Genomic DNA, 20,836 nt, shown 5'->3' on the forward strand with positions numbered 1-20,836 from the left:
TATTAAATAAATGGATCTTCAAGAGGAAGATGGACACTGATAGTAGTGTCACTATCTACAAAGCTCGACTTATCGCAAAAGGTTTTTCGACAAGTTCAAAGGTGTTGAATACAATGAGATTTTCTCAACTGTAGCGATGCTTAAATCCATCCAAATCATGTTAGCAGTTGCCATATTTTATGAAATCTGGCAAATGGATGTCAAAACTACATTCCTTAAATGGATATTTCTTAAAGAAGAGTTGTATATGATGCAACCAAAAGGTTTTGTCAATCCTAAAGGTACTAACAAAGTTTGCAAGCTCCAGCGATCCATTTATTGTAACGCCCCGGATTCGATGCGCCAGGTGTCTGCCAGTTATTCGCCGTCATTGCCATGTCATTTGCTTGCGTGTTGCATTTTGCCATGTCATCATCTGCATTTCATCTGCATGTTTTTCAAAACTTGCATCCGAGCATTTTCCCCGTTGTCCGTTTTGCAATCCGACACTCCTATGTCCTCCGGCGTCCCCCTTTTGCCTCTTTTCGTGTGCGGGTGTTAAACTTTCTCGGAATGGCCCGAGGTTTCCCAAGCGGCCTTGGTATAGCACCGGTAGACCGCCTGTCAAGTTTCTTTCCATTTGGAGGTCGTTTGATACTCCAACGGTTAACCGGGGAACCATAAAGCCCTCTTTTGTTGGAGCCCAACACCCCTCCAAACTGGCCCAAAACCCATCCTAACCCCCACCATGCTCCCCGTCGTTCGATCACGATCGCGTGGCCGAAAACCGTGCCTAATTTGGACTCTCCTAGCTCCCAGAATCTATAAATATGCCCTCCCCGTCCAAAATCTCGGATGAAATAGACCCCAAACCCTAGCCCCCTTCTTCCTCCGTGCGCCGAACACGTCCGCCCGGTGCCGGACACGTCCGCCGCCGTCCCTGGACAAACCCCAGCGTGCCACGTCACACTCGCCCGCGCTCTCTCTCTCCTCCGCCGCCCGCGCCCCGCTGCGGCCCGCCAGGCCCATAGCGGGCCCGCGCGAGCCCGCGCGCCGCCCGCGCCCGCGCCTCTTCCTCCGCTGTCGGGCCGCCCGCGCCCCCGCCGACCGCCGCTGCGCAGCCACCTCGCCGGCCGACGCACCTCGGCGCGCCGCCCCATGCGTCCGTCGCCCGGCGCCCGCTCCTTCCTCTCTGGTGGTGCTCCGGTGCCTCTCCTGCTCCAGCGCATCCCCTCCCTCTCCGGCAAGTCCGGTGAGATCCTACTCCGGCAAGCTCGTGCCGCCTCCTCGGGATCCGTGCCCAGATCCAGATCCGTTTTCGAAGGTTGACCCCGGAATTCCTCAAGTCCCTGATATTTTGACATTTTATGCCCTTGTTCAATGCATCATAACTTGTTGCATACTGCTCCGTTTGGTGCATGTAATATATCTAAATGTTCGTTGTGAGATGATCTTCATTTCATTCCATTGTGCCATGTTCATTTGAGATCATCTTCATGCCCTAATCATCATTGCAAGAGTGCTATATGATGTTAATCTGCTGAAACTGTTATAACTTGGTGATTTGTCATTTTTGTTGCATTTGATGTGTGCATCTTATGAGCTTGATGTCTACATGTGTTTTGAGATATGTCATGCCATCTTTACATAGGTGCAATCCATGTATTTTTGTGAGCCTTGTACTGAGTGCATCAAGCTTGTTAAGTAGGGTACTTGTTGTTGCTGTTTTGCTAGATTGATTCTGTTATATTTTGTTGCTATGTAAACCTGCTGCTACAAGTCATCCTATGCATTATATGGAGATGATCACTAAGGATGTTTTGTTATAAATGTCATGCTCTATCCATCCATGCCCCTGGTTGCATTTATGGCTTGCTGTAGATTGTTTATATCTTGCTCCAAAGTTGCTAAATAATATTGTTGTCAGCCTGTTAACATTAAGTTCAGTTTTGCCATGTGCTTTGCTAGTGATCCATGTACCCTATGAACTTGCTCTTGCCATTCGTAGCTTCATAAACATGTCTTATTACTGTTAGTCACTTTTTCATGCCATGTATTGCTCTGTGGTAAGTGGTACAAGCTCACCAACATGCCTACTTATCGTTGTTCCTGCCATGTATGAATCTGTCATATCATTTGCCATGTTTACATGGGTGCCATCATATCTTCTGGTCCTTTTTGGCTCATGGTCAGTAAAGGACTTTTGTTCTATGCATTTAGTAGTATCATTCCATGCCTTTTTTCCATAATAAGTTCCTGTAGCATGTTGTTTGATAGCTCTAAACATTGCAACCTGATGTTATTTCTGCAAAGTCTGAAACTGTTATTGTTTGCAATCTTGCCATGTGTTTTGGAGCATGTTCTAGTGATTTCTGGAGGTAGCTCAGTGTTTATGTTTTATTATGCTTTACCTATAAATCACGTACATGCCTTTTGTTCTCATATTATGGGACTGTAGCATGTTGTTTTGGTGCTTGCAATATGCCAACTTGCTGTTTTGAACAGCTTGTCCTTTAAACTTGTATAGTGTGTTTGTGTTGAACCATTGCTCCGTTTTGAGTGTGCTCTATATGAAACTTGCTTGATTTTGCATGTAGTTTCATAATATCATGTTGCATCAATGTTTTGAGGTGTTTTCTTGATGTTTGTATGCATTTTGCATCAATGCCATGGTTAACTTGTTTTGCTCATATCTTCTAGGCCGTAACTCCAAACTAAATGAACTTTATATGTAACCTGACTAGAATTTCGTGTAGGTCCTCTTGGTGCATCTTAACTTGATGTTTAAAAACTTGAACATAAGGTTTATTCAGATCTTCACCAATTTCGAAATTTGCATATGAGGACTTACCGGAATTGTTATATGTTGTTTCCGGCCTCATTTAAACTTGCTTTAATGTGTTGCTCTTGTATGCATCATCTCTTGCCATGAGTAGCTTCATGTAGCTTTGTCATGCATCATGCTTGTTGTGCATCATGTCTTCTCTATGTGTGGTGTGTTTACCATGTTGTGTGCTTCTTCTCGATAGTTCCCGTTTCATTGCGATCGTGAGGATTCGTTCGTCTACGCTTGGTTCGGCTTCATCCGTTCATCTTCTTCATGGACTTGTTCTTCTTCCTTGCGGGATTTCAGGCAAGATGACCATCACCTTGGATATCACTACTATCATTGCTATGCTAGTTGCTTCGTTCTATCGCTTTGCTGCACTACCTATCACTTGTTCTTCAAGCCTCCCAATTGCCATGTCAGCCTCTAACCTTTTTCACCTTCCCTAGCAAACCGTTGTTTGGCTATGTTACCGCTTTTCTTAGCCCCTCTTATAGCATTGTTAGTTGCAGGTGAAGTTGAAGATTGCTCCATGGTGGACAGGATTATGTTGGCATATCACAATATCTCTTATTTAATTAATGCATCTATATACTTTGTAAAGGGTGGAAGACTCGGCCTTATGCCTGGTGTTTTGTTCCACTCTTGCCGCCCTAGTTTCCATCATACCGGTGTTATGTTCTCGGATTTTGCGTTCCTTACGCGGTTGGGTGATTTATGGGACCCCCTTGACAGTTTGCTTTGAATAAAACTCCTCCAGTAAGGCCCAACCTTGGTTTTATCATTTGTCTCACCACCACCTATACCTTTCCCTTGGGTCGGCCAACCCGAGGGTCATCTTTATTTTAGCCCCCTCGGGCCAATGCTTGTCTAAGTGTTGGTCCGAACCGAGTAGACTGTGGGGCCCCCTCGGGGAAACTCGAGGTCTGGTTTTACTCGTCGGATGTCTCATCCGGTGTTGCCCTGAGAATGAGATATGTGCAACTCCTATCGGGATTGTCGGCGCATCGGGCGGCTTTGCTGGTCTTGTTTTACCATTGTCGAAATGTCTTGTAAACCGGGATTCCGAGTCTGATCGGGTCTTCCTGGGAGAAGGTATATCCTTCGTTGATCGCGAGAGCTTATCATGGGCTAAGTTGGGACACCCCTACAGGGTTTAAACTTTCAAAAGTCGTGCCCGTGGTTATGCGGCAGATGGGAATTTGTTAATGTCCGGTTGTAGATAATTTGACACCAGATCCGAATTAAAATGCATCAACCGCGTGTGTAGCCGTGATGGTCTCTCCTCGGCGGAGTCCGGATTGGGTTATGTTTGACGCAAGTAGGAGTTCAGGATCACCTCTTGATCATTGCTAGCTTCATGACCATTCCTTTGCTTCTCTTCTCGCTCTTATCTGCGTATGTTAGCCACCATATATGCTTAGTCGTTGCTGCAACCTCACCACTTTACCCCTTCCTTACCCCATTAAGCTTTGCTAGTCTTGATACCCATGGTAATGGGATTGTTGAGTCCTCGTGGCTCACAGATTACTACAACAACAGTTGCAGGTATAGGTTATGTGATGATCATGACGCGAGAGCGATGTTTGTGTGTTTTGGAGTTCTTCTTCTGCTTCTTCTTCGATCAGGGGATAGGTTCCAGGTCGGCAGCCTGGGCTAGCAGGGTGGATGTCGTTTGAGTTTCTGTTTGTGTTTCATCCATATTCGGATGGTGCTCTTATGTAAGATGATGTTGTATTCGTGTGGCATTGGATGCCTTTTGTATGTATCCCCATCTATTATGTAATGTTGATGTAATGATATCCACCTTGCAAAAGCGTTTCAATATGCGGTTCTATCCTTGGTGGGACCTTCGAGTCTCTTTAGGATAGTATCGCATATTGGGCGTGACAAGTTGGTATCAGAGCCTCGACCGACCATAGGAGCCCCCTTGATTGATCGTGTAGTTTGGCCGTTCTCGAGTCTAGAAGAAAATTCTTTTTTGGAGTCTAGTTATATCGGAGAGTAGGAATTCTTTTTACTCCTTAGCCTCTTCGTCACTCTGGTGAGGAATCTTGACGTAGGTGTTTTGAATTACTCCTCTTCCCCTTCAAATTTTTGTTTAGGATCACGCAGTTGGTTTTCCGATCGTTGGGTCTCAGCTCTTCTATCCGGTGCATTTCTCATAAAGTTGACTCGAGCCTCTTCATCTTTGCGAGTTCAATCCTCAGATGTTTTCTTTTCCCACCCACCCACCCCTTTTTCTTCTTGGAGCCGGAGTCCGTAATCGAGTATCCATCCTACTCGTGCGAAGTCTTTGCTTTCTTTCCTCAATTATTTCAACCGGTGCTTTCTCTTCAAGATATTCGTTGGTTCTCCCTTCCAAGTTGCCTTTGTTTTTCCCGCCCTCCCACCCTCTTCTTCCCGGAGCCCGAGTCTGTTTTGAGCATCAATTTCATTCGTACGGAGCCTCTTCAGTCTTCCCTCAATTATTTCAACCAGTGAATTCTCGTTTTGTTCGACATTCTTCATCTCTTTTTCTTCTCCGGTGGACTCAATTCAAGTTTTTCAGGTTGATCATATTCTTTTCCTTCGATCAAGTGTTTTCCCTGCTCGTTCGCCTCTCGCCGGTTTATCCTTCCGGAGTGTGCAAGACATCACAGGAGATTCGCCTGTGTTCGAATTAATTCGAGGTTGTCACCTCATTCAAATATTTCAATTGTTCCGGTGCTTCACCTATATGTTCAACATCCCTTTCCAACAGTGTTTTTCTCAGTGGGCCCTAACCCACAGGTTTTTCCCCAGGATCTTACCTGACTCTTCTAATTATTCCGGAGCCATTCCTAATTCTTTTCGAGTTTGACGTAAGTATGGATTTCATCAGTCAGATGCCTTTCCAAAATCGATTTCAAATCTTTTTCATTGTTGGCTCAACCTTTTCGGTTTTCATTCTCCCCGAGTATCTCAGTAATTTTGGTGCTGGTTCTCGTCGTCATTTGAAGATTGAAGAAGAGTTTTTTCCTCTAAATCTTGCCCGTTCTCTCGAAGTTTCGTGGTTCTAGCTTCGTGTTACCCTCTCGAATTATTCCATTTGTCAGAAATTCCTTTTTCTCAACCATCCGGAGTATTTCAGGAGTTGATTTATGTTTCTTTTCACCGAAGGCCATCATTCCAGCTATCGTTCTCTAATTTATCCCGGAGCATCTGTCAAGTATTCCTTATCATCTCGTTGTCTCTTTGTTCTTTTGCATCTAAATCCCCTCTAGCTTATTTGTTCTTCTAATTCTCCCGGTGATTCATTCTCTTTCGTCAGTCATTTTCGAATTCTTACGGTGGTTCGTTCAAGATTCTTTTTCCTTGATTATCATTTTAATCCATTCGTTCTTTCAATCCTACCGGTGGTTCATGAAGACCTTCTCAAGTTTGCGATATGTCACTTCTATATCCTTTTTTCAAGAGGAATAAGTAATATGCAAAATCCATTGCTTGTAATCAATTTAATTTGATGAAGGATAAGCATACAATAAATCTTATTCTTATTTCATCCAAGTGAGTAATACCTGCCTTCGGAGTTTGTCCTTGAGGAATAAATTATAGTTCTAAGTGTTTTCATCTTTTCTTTTCGGAGTTCAAATTTCCTCAGTCATCTCGTCAGAAACCCCATCTAAATCATCACAAGGCTCATCTTATTCTTTCATCCTTCATTTCTATCTCATCATCCTTTTGTCACCGGAGTTCTTCATGGTGGTTCTTCATGATTTAAGTCATTCTTCAAGATTTCATCAAGTATCATTCCATCCTATGAAGCTCGTGTTCTATTCATCCATGTTTCAGCCGAAGTGCTGCCTAAATCCTTTCAGTCTTACTCGTTTATTATCTCGTTCTAACCGGAGTGGATTCATAGTCTATCTGATTCCATGAGCTTTCGATTCTCATCATTCTCGTCGTTCCTCTCTTCTTCTCGAGTGCTCTCGATTCTTTGCTTCTTCTCTTGAGTTCTTGTTTCACTCATCCCTTTTCCCTTCCGTCTCGGTCCTAAGATCTCGGGACGATATCTCTTGTTAGTGGAGGAGTGTTGTAACGCCCCGGATTCGATGCGCCAGGTGTCCGCCAGTTATTCGCCGTCATTGCCATGTCATTTGCTTGCGTGTTGCATTTTGCCATGTCATCATCTGCATTTCATCTACATGTTTTTCAAAACTTGCATCCGAGCATTTTCCCCGTTGTCCGTTTTGCAATCCGACACTCCTATGTCCTCCGGTGTCCCCATTTTGCCTCTTTTCGTGTGCGGGTGTTAAACTTTCTCGGAATGGCCCGAGGTTTTCCAAGCGGCCTTGGTATAGAAGCGGTAGACCGTCTATCAAGTTTCGTTGCATTTGGAGGTTGTTTGATACTCCAACGGTTAACCGGGGAACCGTAAAGCCCTCTTTTGTTGCAGCCCAACACCCCTCCAAACTGGCCCAAAACCCATCCTAACCCCATCCATGCTCTCCGCCGTTCGATGACGATCGCGTGGCCGAAAACCGTTCCTCATTTGGACTCTCCTAGCTCCCAGAATCTATAAATATGCCCTCCCCGTCCAAAATCTCGGATGAAATAGACCCCAAACCCTAGCCCCCTTCTTCCTCCGCGCACCGGTCACGTCCGCCTGGCGCCGGACACGTCCGCCGCCGTCCCTGGACGAATCCCAGCGCGACACGTCACCCTCGCCCGCCCTCTCTCTCCTCCGCCGCCCGCGCCCCGCCGCGGCCCGCCAGGCCCATCACGGGCCCGCGCGAGCCCGCGCGCCGCCTGCGCCCGCACCCGCGCCTCTCCCTTCGCCGCCGGGCCGCCCGCGCCCCCGCCGACCACCGACCACCGCTGCGCGGCAACCTCGCCGGCCGGTGCACCTCGGCGCGCCGCCCCGCGCGTCCGTCGCCCGACGCCCGCTCCTTCCTCTCTGGTGGTGCTCCGGCGCCTCTCCTGCTCCAGGGCGTCCCCTCCCTCTCCGGCAAGTTCGGCGAGATCCTACACCGGCGAGCTCGCGCCGTCGCCTCGGGATCAGTGCCCAGATCCAGATCCATTTTCGAAGGTTGACCCCGAAATTCCTCGAAGTCCTTGATATTTTGACATTTTATGCCCCTGTTCAACGCATCATAACTTGTTGCATACTGTTCTGCTTGATGTCTACATGTGTTTGAGCTATGTCATGCCATCTTTATAGAGGTGCAATCCATGTATTTTTGTGAGTCTTGTACTGAGTGTGTCAAGCTTGTTAAGTAGGGTACTTGTTGTTGCTGTTTTGCTAGGCTGATTCTGTTATATTTTGTTGCTATGTAAACCTGCTGCTACAAGTCATCCTATGCATTACCTGGAGATGTTCACTGAGGATGTTTTGTTATAAATGTCTTGCTCTATCCATCCATGCCCCTGGTTGCATTTATGTCTTGCTGTAGATTGTTTATATCTTCCTCCAAAGTTGCTAAATAATATTGCTGTCAGCGTGTTAACATTAAGTTCAGTTTTGCCATGTGATTTGCTAGTGATCCATGTACCCTATGAACTTGCTCTTGCCATCCTCAACTTCATAAACATGTCTTCTTACTGTTAGTCACCTTTTCATGCCATGTATTGCTCTGTGGTGAGTGTTACAAGCTCACCAACATGCCTACTTATCATTGTTCCTGCCATGTATGAATCTGTCATATCATTTGCCATGTTTACATGGGTGCCATCATATATTCAGATCCTTTTTGCCTCATGGTCAGTAAAGGACTTTTGTTCTATGCATTTAGTAGTATCATGCCATGCCTTTGTTTTCCATAATAAGTTCCTGTAGCATGTTGTTTGATAGCTCTAAACATTGCAACCTGATGTTATTTCTGCAAAGTCTGAAACTGTTATTGTTTGCAATCTTGCCATGTGTTTTGGAGCATGTTCTAGTGATTTCTGGAGGTAGCTCAGTGTTCATGTTTTGTTATGCTTTACCTGTAAATCATTTCCATGCCTTTTGTTGTCATATTGTGGGACTGTAGCATGTTGTTTTTGTGTTTGCAATATGCCTACTTGCTGTTTTGAATAGCTTGTCCTTTAAACTTGTAGTGTGTTTGTGTTGAATCGTTGCTCCGTTTTGAGTGTGCTCTATATGAAACTTGCTTGATTTTGCATGTAGTTTCATAATATCATGTTCCATCCATGTTTTGAGGTGTTTGCTTGATATTTGTATGCATTTTGCATCAATGCCATGGTTAATTTGTTTTGCTCATATCTTCTAGGCCGTAGCTCTGAACTAAATGATCTTTATATGTAACCTGACTAGAATTCGTGTAGATCCTCTTGGTGCATCTTAACTTGCTGTTTAACAACTTGAACATAAGGTTTATTCAGATCTGGACCTGTTGGGGATATAACTATTTGTGTAAGCCGCCCAGGAGGGGCCGGGTTACGCAAAGTGGATTCACCAGAGAGAAGCCCAAGACCAAAGTATGAAGATGGCGGTTCATAGAGAGCTTAAGGCCCGCAGGTGACTTAAGGCCCATTGTAGTAAACCACCATAGTAGTATACTTGTATCATAAGGTAGACTTAACTAGTCACCAAGCCGGACATTGTGTATTAGCCGGCCGGGACTCTGTAAGCCGCAGGGCGTCAACCCGTGTATATAAGGGGATGACCTACGGGCGACTTAGGGCAAGAAACAACTCATCGAGAGCCAGGCATAGCATATCTCGCTCCCTGATCATCGAAACATCAATACCAACCCAACTAGACGTAGGCCTTACCTTCACCGTAAGGGGCCGAACTAGTATAAGACCTCTCGTGTCCTTTGTCTCGATTAACCCCTTCAAGCTTCCTAGCTGCGATGGCTCCACAACTAAGTCCTTTCACGAGGACATCTGACGTGACAATTCCACGACAGTTGGCGCCCACCGTGGGGCCAGCGCACGGTGGATTTGAGTTCTTGAAGGGCAACTTCGAAGGGCTCAAGGGATACGCAGTGGGCCGGATGACCAAAAATCGTCGCGGCAAGATCTACATCAGCGAAGAAGGCTGGGGCCCCGACGCCGGCTCAATTGAGTACGGGTACCGGGTCCCCTTCGGAGGGATCCACGTCTTCATCGGCCGGATTGGTGAGCCGGGGCCTGAGCCGGACAACTGCACCGACCTCGTCGAGACGGCTCAGCGTGCGTATCCCGCCCGAGTTCAAACCGGCATGAAGCGTGTCTTTCTGGGCTGCGTCCACGGAGAAGAACTTTCTGAAGGTCCTGAAGATGGTGGTGAGACGGCCGTCCACTCTGACGGTGATTCGTCCGCCGGTTCAACAGATTCTTTGTATCAAGTTCAGGACGGTGCGCTCGGGGGCTGTTCCGATGGCCTTAGTATTCCGGACCTCTGTGAGTCGCCAAATTGGGCAGGAGTCTTTATGGCTGGGACTCAACCCGGACAAAACTCTACAGCCGCGGCTGCAATTACTTCCGGGTTAGGAACAGCCGGGGCAGGAGGCCATGTGCACCCGCCGGCTCAAGTGCTGATAGACCTCATGGACAAGCTTACGACCCTGTTAACCGCCACGGTCATCCCTGCAAACAAAGATGAGCATGACGCGGAGGTAGCATGGGTATGTGAGGAGATAGCTCAGGCCAAGGAGGCCTTAGCAGCTGAAGATACTAGACTAGCTACGGAGCAGGCGGCTCTTGACGCCCGGGCACAGCGGTTGCAGTCAGAGGCTTACCAGCTCATGATGAGTTTAAACGCGTCCAATGAGGTAATGAGGAGGAGACACCAGAAGACCCAATCCCGATTGCCTCCGAATTATGATCCTAGGGTTCTTTTTGCTACACCCGGAGCCGGCCCAAGTAACCCTCCCGATGCTAATCGGTTTATGACATCTGGAGCGGGAGGACTGGCTCAGCGTCGGGAGATGCCACCTCCTCATATGAGCATGGCACCGCCGCATTATGTGCCGGTACCGGAGGGTCACTTTTCCAACCCCATGGAGAATTTAATAGCGGCGTCAGCGCGCCTGGCGGCTCTTCTAGTGGATGGTGATGATCCAACAACAGTGGAGACATGGAGGATCAGGGAACTTGTCTAGACGGCCCTGGCTCAGCAGGAGACCTATTCTTACAGCCGGGATAGGATCCATTCAACCCCTATGCCTTGGTTAGCACCGCCTCGTCAGAACCGGAGCCCAAGTTACAGCAGACACATGGAGTCCGAAGCTTTATCAAGCAACGCCCAATGCCGTAACCAGCATGGTGGCTATAACCCGGTGCAAGGCCGAGTACGTCAGGAGAACGAGCGGGCGGCTCAACTGGCGGCTCAACAGGCGGCTCAACTGGCGGCTCATCAGGATATCCCAGAGTATCCAACGACTTCTATTGAGATGGGAGTAGCCACCAGAACCGGTGGAGTTCCTTGTTTGATACTGGCTTTGTGCAACGTGCGCCTGCCTAAGGACTTCAAGGGACCTCGAAAGGTGCCAAATTACACAGCCGACTTACAGCCCCGGAGCGTGGATTGAGAGTTATGAGATGGCCATGGAGCTGTTGGAGGTCAGTGACGCGGCAATGGCTAAATACATCACCATGATGTTAGATGGAACGGCCCGGTCTTGGCTAAAAGGTTTACCACCTAATTCCATTGGTTCATGGGAGGAGATAAATGCCCGTTTCATCCAGAACTTCAAGGATACCTATAAGCAATCTATGTCGATCGTGTACTTGACGAGTTGTAAGCAGGGAGAGGGTGAATCCACCACCCATTGGGTACGCCGAGTCAAGGAGATAATTCACTCATCTGATAAGATGGATGCCGGCTCTGCAGTCCTCATGTTGGAGAAGAATTGCAACTTTGAACCACTAAGGAAGAAATTGGGCCGCCTTAAGCGTGACTGCACCGATATGGGAACGCTGATGGCGGCTTTAGTAAAATATGCCGATTCTGATAATACCAAGGACCCCGCGTCTGACGATGAGAAGACATGGAAGGGTAAAAGGAACGGTAATGGAAAGGGTCAATAGCACAACCCGGGGAATCAAAGCGGCAATAAGCGTAAGGCGGACGGCAACCCGGAGCTTGTGGCTAACGCTAGTACACAGGGTAACAATCAGAGACGTAAGGGTAAGTGGCCTCGAACCGGCGGGTCAGGTCCATCTCTTGAGCAGCTACTCAACGAGCCCTGTCCGAAACACGGCACCCGAGAGCACCCCGCTACGCACCTGTGGAAAGATTGTGCGATCATGAAGGCATTTAAAAACTCCAATATCTTTGATGGTGGTCATGGATCTGGTGGTGGTTCAGGGGCCGGCGGCTTTCATGGCCTGGGCAGCGGTTCAAATTCCGGTTTTCAGGGACAGCCGGGTGGAAATAATCAGCAGCAATCTGGTCGGGGAGGACAGCAACAGCAGCAGGAGTTGGGTTACCAGAGCCAACCAAAACAGTTGAGCGGTGGGCAGTACCATGTGTTTACCACCAGCTTATGCAAACGTGACCAGAAGATTCATAAGAGGGCTATAAATTCGGTTGAGCCGGCAGTTCCTCGTTATTTGAGATGGTCAGAACAACCCATCATTTGGAGCAGAGAGGATCACCCTCCACGCGTCGATAATCCGGGTCAGTTAGCCTTGGTGGTAGCACCCCAGGTTGGTGGATATAAATTCACTAAAGTACTCATGGACGGAGGTAGCAGCATCAATATACTCTATTATGAGACCTTCTAGCGTATGGGGTTGACTGAGAAGAATCTGAGAACATCCAACACTATTTTCCACGGGGTGGTTCCAGGCAAGTCGGCTTACCCAGTTGGTAAGATTGAGTTGGAGGTGGCCTTTGGAGATGAGTATGATTCCAGGGCTGAGAAGTTGATGTTTGAGGTGGTCAAAATCAGGAGTCCATATCACGCTCTGTTTGGGCGACCGGCTTATGCTAAGTTCATGGCACGGCCGTGTTACGTTTACTTACAGCTCAAGATGCCGGGTTACAAGGGCACCATCACTGTGCATGGGAGTCGGAAGGTGGCCTTGGAATGTGAAGAAGGCGACGCGGCTTACGCTGAGACGGCCTGTGCCGCGGAGGAGCTCAAATTCTATCAAGACAATATTGACCCGGCGGATATGACCTCCCTTAAGAAACCAACTACTGAGCATGACCCGGCGTTGAAATTTAAATCGGCTGCTGAGACAAAACTAGTTGACTTCACCCCGGGAGACGCCTCTAAGCAGTTTAGTATCAGCGCTAATTTGGATCCTAAATAGGAAAGCGCGCTCATCGAGTTCATCCGTGAGAACTGGGACATCTTTGCATGGAAGCCTTCTGACATGCCGGGTGTACCGAGGGAACTCGCTGAGCACACTCTCAATATTGATCCAAAGTATAAGCCGGTCAGGCAGTTTCTCCGACGATTCAACAAAGAGAGACGGAAAGCTATTGGGGAAGAGGTGGCCTCTTGGCAGCCGGGTTTATTATTGAGGTTTTTCATCCGGAATGGTTGGCTAACCCGGTGCTGGTGCTCAAGAAGAACGGCACTTGCGGATGTGTGTGGATTACACGGACTTAAATAAGGCTTGCCCGGCTGATTCCTTTGCTCTCCCCCATATTGATCCAATCATTGATGCTACGGCGGGTTGTGAACGTTTGAGCTTTTTGGATGCTTACTCTGGCTATCATCAGATCAAGATGGCAGTTAAGGACCAGGAGAAGACAGCTTTCATCACTCCGTTTGGGGCCTTCTGTTATGTATCTATGCCGTTTGGGCTCAAGAGTGCCCAGGCAACTTATCAGCGATGTGTGCAGAACTGTTTGCACGATCAAATTGGGCGCAATGTTCATGCTTATGTGGATGACATCATGGTGAAGTCCAGAGAAAAGGAAACCTTAATATCCGACTTGAGAGAGACCTTTGACAATCTCCGGGTTTACAAGATGATGCTTAACCCAGGTAAGTGTGTGTTTGGTGTACCTGCAGGCAAGCTTTTGGGTTTTCTGGTGTTGAATAGAGGCATTGAAGCTAATCCGGAGAAGATCACGGTGATTACCTCTCTGGCTAAGCCGACATGTATCAATGATGTTCAGCGCCTGGCGGGACGTGTTGCCGCTTTAAGCCGGTTCATAAGCCGGTTAGGGGAGAAGGCCTTACCACTATATCAGATGATGAAGAAAACAGACACTTTTGTCTGGAGCGATGCTGCTAACACTGCCTTTGAGGATTTAAAGAGACAGTTGTCTGAGCCGCCGGTTCTTGCAGCTCCCATTGATGGAGAGCCGCTATTGTTATATGTGGCTGCTAACTCACGGGCCGTCAGTGTAGCCATCGTGGTGGAGCGTAAGGAGGCAGGCAAGGAGCATCCGGTTCAACGGCCGGTTTACTACATCAGCGAGGTGCTCATTGAGTCTAAACAAAGGTATCCACATTGGCAGAAGCTTGTTTACGGTGTGTTCATGGCAAACCGGAAGCTGAAGCAGTACTTTCAAAGTCATCCTATAACGGTGGTAAGTTCAGCCCCTTTGGGAGATATCATTCAGAACAGGGAAGCCACAGGACGAATCGCCAAGTGGGCCATTGAGCTTGGGCCTTATGGTCTGAAGTATATGCCCCGTACTGCCATCAAGTCTCAGGCCTTGGTGGATTTTATCAATGATTGGATAGAGTTGCAGGCACCTGAGGAGAAGCCGGACAATATGTATTGGACTATTCACTTTGATGGGTCCAGGCAGTTAGAAGGATCAGGGGCTGGAGTTGTCTTAACTTCCCCTCAAGGTGATAAATTTTGTTATGTGCTCCGGCTCATGTTTCCTTGTACTAACAATGCAGCTGAGTATGAGGCCTTGCTCCATGGTCTCCGGATGGCTAAGGAGATGAATTTAAGACGGGTAAGGTGCTTGGGCGACTCAAACCTCGTGGCTCAATAGGTCTCAGGCACATGGGATTCTAAGGATCCCCTTATGGCGTCTTATCGCCGTGAAGTTGATGTCGTAGCTGCTTCAAAGGGTATCAGGTGGAGCATATTGACAGAAGGAAGAATGAGGCGGCTGATGCTTTAAGCCTGTTGGGCTCTCAGCACAAGCCGGTGCCGCCTAATACCTTTCTTGACGCTCTACATAATCCTTCTGTCAAGGTACCTACAGAGGAAGAGCTTGCAGTGCCAGACCCGGAGGCACAGTTGGTGGCTGCACTTCACGTCATCCCGGATTGGACATTGCCATATTTGGCTTATATGACCCCGGGAGAGCTGCCTGAGGATGAGACCTTTGCGAGACAAATTGTCAGGCGGTCCAAATCCATGACAATTGTTAACGGCGAGTTACATCATCTCAGTGTCACAGGGGCGTTCCAGCGTTGTGTGTCACCTACAGAGGGTCAAGAGATACTTCGAGAAATCCATGAAGGAGATTGTGGTCATCATGCCGGTTCAAAATCTCTGGTGGCCAAGGCTTTCCGTCATGGTTTTTATTGGCTGACGGCTCATGCAGATGCAGAAGATCTTGTTAGCAAATGTGACGGATGTCAAAAATTCTCACGACGAGCTCATGTGTCGGCTCAGGAATTGAGGATGATTCCAATTACTTGGCCGTTTGCAGTCTGGGGGCTTGACATGGTGGGACCTTTTAAAAGGTCTAAGGATAAAAAGACACACCTCCTGGTGGCAGTGGATAAATTTACAAAGTGGATTGAGGCAGAGCCGGTCAGTCAGTGTGATGCGGCCACAGCAGTTCAGTTCATCAAAAAGGTGATCTTTCATTTTGGTTTTCCACATAGCATCATAAGTGATAATGGCACTAATCTCTCCAAGGGTGCCATGGAAGAGTTCTGTCAACAGGAACATATCCGGCTTGATGTTTCGGCTGTTGCTCATCCTCAATCCAATGGTCAAGCAGAAAGAGCTAATCAGGAGATTTTAAGAGGTATCAAACCACGGCTCTTGGTCCCCTTACAGCGGACTCCGGGTTGTTGGGTGGAAGAGTTGCCCTCTGTGCTGTGGAGCATCAACACTACGCCTAACAGATCCACGGGTTATACACCTTTTTCATGGTTTATGGAGCAAAGGCAGTTCCGCCAAGTGATATCCGGCATGATTCGCCCCATGTGGCGGCTTACGTTGAGGCTGATAATGAAAAGGCTCGACAAGAGGCACTTGACTTGCTAGATGAGGAGCGAGACTTGGCAATAGCCCGCTCGGCGATTTACCAACAAGACCTTCGTCGTTATCACAGCCGCCGGGTCAGGAGCAGAACATTTCAGGAAGACAATTTAGTGCTCCGGCTCATCCAGGATCAGTCCGATATGCACAAGCTATCCCCTTTGTGGTCAGCAAGAATCTGCACAACGGGTCATACTACCTCATTGATATTCGAGAGCACAAAGACTGAGGTAAATCGGAGGAAGAGACCCGCCGACAGTGGAATATAGCCCATCTTCGGCCTTATTATACTTAAGCCACCGGCTCTTTAGATGTATATATTTTTTGACAATGTATATATTATATAAAGTAATAAAGCAGGACCTCTGTCCTTTTTTCACCCTCAAAAAAGTGTATATGTCTTTTTGACAGATGGTGGAAACAACCAACAGGGACCGGATCATATCTGAATCCGGCTTTACCTTCGGTCCGGCTTATGATCATATCTGAATCTAGCCATGATCACTTGGGGGCTTCCTGTTCAAACATAGGTCGTATCTGAACCAAAGAGAACATAGCTGTCGATACCCACTTGATCGGCATACTTGCCAAACCTACTTGGGGGCTTCTTGATCATATTTGAATCATAGCTTAACCCCTTTAGGTCTGACGTGGATCGTATACGAATCAGCGTCATTAAACAAATCCTATGGTCACTTGGGGGCTTCCTGTTCAAACATAGGTCATATTCGAACCAAAGAGAACATAGCTGTCGATACCCACTTGATCGGCATCGCCAAGCCACTGGGGGCTATATGATCGTATCCGAATCTTAGCTTAACCCCTTTGCAACGGTTTCCTGATCGTATCCGAATCAGAAGCCTGTAAAGTATTTTGATAATCCTGAAACTTTGTGGAAAGCATTATGAGATGTTTTTTGTCTTGCCGGTTTAAAAATTCATCACCACAGGTTGTTGTGGGCCGGGTGAGCATTGTATGAGCCGGAAAGACTATCAAAGGGTCGCATGATAAGGAAAGCAAAATTTAAAACACCAAGGAAGAAATATACAGCCATGGCGGCTTACGGAAAGTATTAAGTGGTAAGAACATGCACAAAGGAATGACAGGCATAGGGAGGGTCTTTCTACCCTATTACAAGACTCCCCGAGTCTGAATTGATGAAGCATTGTTTTTTGGCCAAACACCTGGCGATTCACTCCTTTGGCGGGCTTGAGGGCTCTGGGTTATCCTTCTCCGCTTCTCCGTCGGCTATTTTGTCCTGGAAAGTTGATGAGGCCCAATCAATGCCGCTCAAAGCTTCAAATTCAGCTTCAGCATACATTAAACCGGTCGGGTCCACTTCAGGGGCAAAAGTATGCTTATGAATTGGAGGGATCAGGCTGATTTGATCATATGGAGCGTTTGGGATTTTCCGGTTGTTACTGTCATAAGCCGACGCATACTTGCTGAGGTCCGTGTCATTTCCGATAAGGGTGGCCACCGGACGTATGGCTTTGTCGCGGGCGGTGAAGTCATGATCATCAAAGGCATTGCCGTCTTCCTTTAGACTCGGGTATCCAAGAGCAAGGTCTGCCGGGTCTAGTTCTGGGAGCCATGCTTTTGCCCGGCTCAATGCGGCTACGGCCCTGGCTCTTGAGGATGAACGCCTTAAGTCTTGGATCCGCTGAGGTAGAAAGGCAAGGCTCTTCAATACATCTTGCAGAAGGCGGGGATGTGGAGTTGATAAGGCTACAACGGCCAAGGCACGTTGTGTCCCGGAGTATAGTTGTTCCACTAGCGTATAAACTGCTTTAAGCTTGATCAGCGTGTTCTGCTTCAGATTGACACTCCTGGAGCCTATATGTGCACAAGCGTAACAGTCAGCCAGAAGTAATTATTACAATCATCATTGTAAGGTTACAATGTTTAAAGGCTGGTTTACAATAACTTACCAAAGATGGCTGAGACCATTTGCGATATCTGTTGTTTTAAGTTGGACAGCTCGGTTGTTGCTTCGGCAAGAGATGCTTCGGCTGTCTCGGCCCGAGTCACCAAGGAAGCCTTCTCATCAGCCCAAGTTTTCTTCTCCGATTCAAAATTCTTCTCTAGTTTCTCATTTTCAGAGACACTAAATTCAAATTTGGAGTTAGCCTTCTACGTCTCAAGCTCTTGAGTTTCCAGACGGCTCTTCAGGGTAGCAAGCTCTGATTCAAATTGACTTATGGCAGCCTGCATTGACACCAGGTTATGGTAAGGATTATAGTAAGGTAACATTCAAGTCCCGAGCACTTTACAAGTAAAGATACTTGGCACTTGGGGGCTAATGTATGCTGAAGAATTTTTTAACTTTATCCTGCCGGGTCACACATATTAAGTCTCAAGCACCTTACAAGTAATGATACTTGACACTTGGGGGCTAATGTATGCTGAAGAATTTTTTAACTTTATCCTGCCGGGTCACACATATTACGTCTCCAGCACCTTACAAGTAAGGATACTTGACACTTGGGGGCTAATGTGTATTGCAAATTTAAAAACCGTATGTTATAACCGGGTTAAGTGACTTCTTTTTAAGCCGGATAAGTTAACAGGTCAGGCAGATTTCTAAAAGTCTACAACATATTTGTTCATAAGCAATAGACTTGGGGCTGGTACAGTATGTAAGACTCAGGTAAAAAATATAAATTATACCTCAGATTTGTGTTGTATTTGTTTCACCATGTCAATTTCCAGGTCACGGCTATTTTGAACCTGATTCAGATAGCCCGAGACTATATCACCAATGCTTAGGTGAGTATAATCAGTGACGTCCTGCTTGGCTTTTCGGTGTTGAGCAAATTCTTCCTTGGCGATACATTTGGCAAGGACGGGAGGCCGCCCTGGTTCAACAAACTGAGACTTCACAATTTCAACTTCCGGTTCATTTGTTTTGACTGGGCTAGGAGTCTCCGGGTCACTTGTGTGGAGAGTATCTTTAGCGGGTGGATCAGAGGTTGGCATTGGAATATCAGAAGCTGGATCAGGCGGCAGCTGATGGGTAGAGTTGACTGGAATAGACGCATTGATCACCGGTTCAGCCACGACCGGTTCTTCAGACGGCTTATTTTTCTTTGCCCGTTTACTGGGCTTCACTTGCATGCTGTTAAGCATGGATAAAGCAAAAAGTGCATAAGTTTACATTACCCGGGAGCAGTTTTGAAAGTCGGCATATTTGACTGCATGGATTCGCCGGAAGAAGGAGAGGTATCCTGATAGTTGGAGTCAGATGAATTGAGAGCTTGACGAATTAAGCCTGCTAAAGGTAAGACAGAACGTAAATCGGAGATAACCTCGGTACGACGCTTCCTGGTTACATCAGGTAAGCCGGAGGAGAGTTCTACATCCTTGTTGTTCCGGGTCTGCCTCCGGTTCTCAAACTGTTGTTGCTTCAAAATAAATTGAGGGTCTTGATAAGCAAGTGCATGTGAAAATCTTACTTTCCGGGTCACCCTTCGGGTCTTTCGCTTTGGCAAAGGCTCTGAGTTGGAGGAGATTATAGTTACCTCTTCATTGGCTGCTCGACTATTCCCCGTATCCTCCTGAAGGGATAGAATGTCAGACAGGTGATAACAAGGAACTTAAGAAAATTTAAAGATTACCTCTTCATCATCCGAAGAGATATCCTCCAAATTGAGTAAGTCGGAGGCGTTGGGTTTCTTCTTCTTTGAGGTTCCCGCCTTGGCGGCTTTCCTTTCAGCTTTCTTGGTCGTCCTGGCTTGTTTGGCAGCCTCATGGTAATATTTGGCTTTCCAGAAGTCATCATCGGCCTGTGGAAAAAGTTAAGGAATTATGAGTATCAAGAAAGGTATAATATGGCAATAAGTATTTGTTACGACTGATAACTTACTGCAGGGGTCGGGTTATTCTTGCAAAATGGGAGTAAGCCGAAGGCGTTGCTGGTCACAATGCCCTATTTCAGCAGTGATTGGGTCGTAGCATCCACCACATCATCTGGTAAGTCATCAGGACTATGGCGTAACGGATCATTCTTTTCGCCTGTATAAGTACACATTAAGCCGGGATGGCGGCTTAATGGAAGTATCCGCCAAGTGACCCAGACTCGGACCAGATCGATGCCGTTCAAACCATTTCCCAAGAGAGCTTTAATCTTCCATATGGTGGAATTGAGAGGCACGCGTTCAAGGGTTGTCAACTTGTCTGGTAGCTGATGGTTAGACTCAAGGCGCAGGGCGCGAAAGCCGGGCAAAGGTTTTTCATCAGCCGGAGAAGTGTCCTGATAGTAGAACCACGTCTGGTTCCAAGATTTTGGGTGACTCGGCAACTCAGCATAAGGGAAAAGACAGTCTCTCCGTCGCTGGATTGAGATGCCGCCAAGCTCAAGACTGGGCCCGTTGGCACGTTCATTTTGTCGGTTCATGTAAAAAAGTTCCCTGAACAAAAGCAGACTTGGCTCCTCTCCCAGGTACACCTCACAGAAGACTTGGAAATTGCAAATATTTGACACGGAATTGGGTCCGATGTCTTGAGGTCTAAGGTCAAAGAAATTTAAAACCTGTCTGAAGAATTTTGAGCCGGGAGGAGCAAATCCACGGCTCATATGATCCGTAAAAATTATTACTTCCCCTGCTTTGGGGTGAGGCTTTTCTTCAGATGGGTCAGGGGCACGGTAAGACATGACATCCTTTTTTGGTAGATGCCCGGACTTTACAAACTCAGCTAGTTTGCTATTGGTAACTATGGATGGAACCCAATTGCAAGTTACAGGGGCCTTGGTAGCCTTAGGAGCCATCACAGCAGTTGGCCTATGGAAAAACAAGAATATCCGGTTCAATTTTAACCCGGGGGAAGAATCCTGATTATTCAAAGTGGCGGCTTAATGAGGGGCCTAATGATATAAGGATGACTGTGCAACAATACTTAAGCCGCTACAAGTATGAAGTGCAGTTCACAATGTTT

This window comes from Triticum aestivum, chromosome 3B (genome assembly GCF_018294505.1).
Source record: "Triticum aestivum cultivar Chinese Spring chromosome 3B, IWGSC CS RefSeq v2.1, whole genome shotgun sequence".
NCBI classification, from domain to species: domain Eukaryota; kingdom Viridiplantae; phylum Streptophyta; class Magnoliopsida; order Poales; family Poaceae; genus Triticum; species Triticum aestivum.